We start from the raw sequence: 1,740 nt of genomic DNA, 5'->3' as shown, positions 1-1,740 counted from the left end.
GCCGATCTGCAGAATAGGTTCTCTTTCCATTCTGCCCACCATAGCTTGTATGCCTGAGTGATAAAGGCGGCTGGAACCCATTCTGACAGATCTACATCTGTATCGGCATTTGGTGGTAGCTGGGCTACTCGAGTCCACTCGAGGAGGTTGGCGATGGGCTCTCTGGGCTTTATTACATCGGCATAAGGAAGTGCAATCGGCAATTGGCCGAAAGCTAGCTGGCGAGCTAATGCCGATGGATTATAAAATTCATAGGTTTGGGGGGAGGTTTTCGTGCTACCGAAGAAATTCACTGGTATGGCTCTGGGAGTCACGATTGCCATCATCATCTCATTGTCCCTGTCAAGAGCTTCATCAAATGGATTGAAGGTCAGAGGGAGCATGCTGTCTGGGTCGTCATAAGCCAGCCATGGTCGTTCATCTCTGGCCAGACCCTCATACAGAGTTTCGAAGAATCGGCCGATCTGATCCGGATTGTTCCCTGAACCGGGTAAGACTATAACGGCTTCACCAAAGTTCAAGGGGGCACGCGTTGCCGATTCCTCTTCACCTAACACATGATTCTCGGCTATATCTCTTGGGAAGTGCTGTGAGAACAAGTTGAAATCAAGGCGCTTATGCAGGTGCAGATTGAGCCACATATTAATAAACCACCAGGGGCCTCCCAAGTTGCCGATGGATTGGCCAAGCAGGAGTTTCTGGGCTATCTGATGAAGAAGGTGGTAAACAGCGCCGAGCAGATATCGGCCGAGAGGAAATTGGCCGCCACTAGCCAGTCTTTCTGCTGCCGATAGATAGACAGAAGTCGGTCCTGCCGATCGACCACAGAATACAAACTTGTCCAGCCACATGTTCAGAAAGGTGGTTTGCTCCTTTGTGGTGACAGGCCCTCTCCCGCGGTACTTCTGGATGTACCCTGACCAACCGCCGATAGCGCGAGTCTCCACTTTGGCACTGGGGGCGGTATCAAAAAAGTGGGTGCTATCGGCAGAAGATATATCTAGCCCAGTAAACATGGCTACATCGGCAAGGGTAGGAGAAGCAGGGCCGTGGCCAAAAACAAAAGCATTGAGGGTGTCTGACCAAAAGTAGGATGCAGCTATCAGCAATGACTCGTTCCTGTGCATATCGGCAATGGATAGCCTAATGCATTGAGCTAGCTTTCTCTCACCCCATTGAACTTCATAAGAATTGCTGACCCTCAAAAACCAATCTTTCCACCCTACGGTAGGGCTGGGCCAAGAACGAAAGGTGTCTTTCCACAGATCTAAAGAAAAGTTTTCAGCTCTAAAGGGAATCCTGTTGGTTTCTGCATTGATAAGGTCAGTTGGATCTGGATCCCCTAGAGGGCCGAGGCACTGAAGGTGTGGTTGATCGGTAGGGATGACAATTTTGTTGGACAGCTCCTAGTGTTTTGGAGAATAAAAATACAAAGAAAAATGGAAAGGAAAATATTCGGTAAGATGAATCGCAGATGAACAGGAATGCGAGAAAAAGGTACAGCAGATGAGATGGAAGTCTGACCTCAGGGACGACGAAGCCAATGGCCATCTTGTCGTGAAGAGGACGTTGGAGGACACCGGAGTTGATGAAGAAGAGTGCTTGTCGGAGGTCTTGAGGGTTGTAGATGGCGCCGCCGCTGGAAAAGCAAAGTTGGATAGTAGAATGGTGTAATAGGGGAGGAGTACCCAAGAAGGAACTATTTATAGGACAAGATGGGCAAGGGCAAATCCGTCTTAT

Source organism: Sorghum bicolor, chromosome 10 (genome assembly GCF_000003195.3).
Source record: "Sorghum bicolor cultivar BTx623 chromosome 10, Sorghum_bicolor_NCBIv3, whole genome shotgun sequence".
In the NCBI taxonomy this organism is placed as follows: domain Eukaryota; kingdom Viridiplantae; phylum Streptophyta; class Magnoliopsida; order Poales; family Poaceae; genus Sorghum; species Sorghum bicolor.
This window is presented reverse-complemented; position numbering follows the sequence as displayed.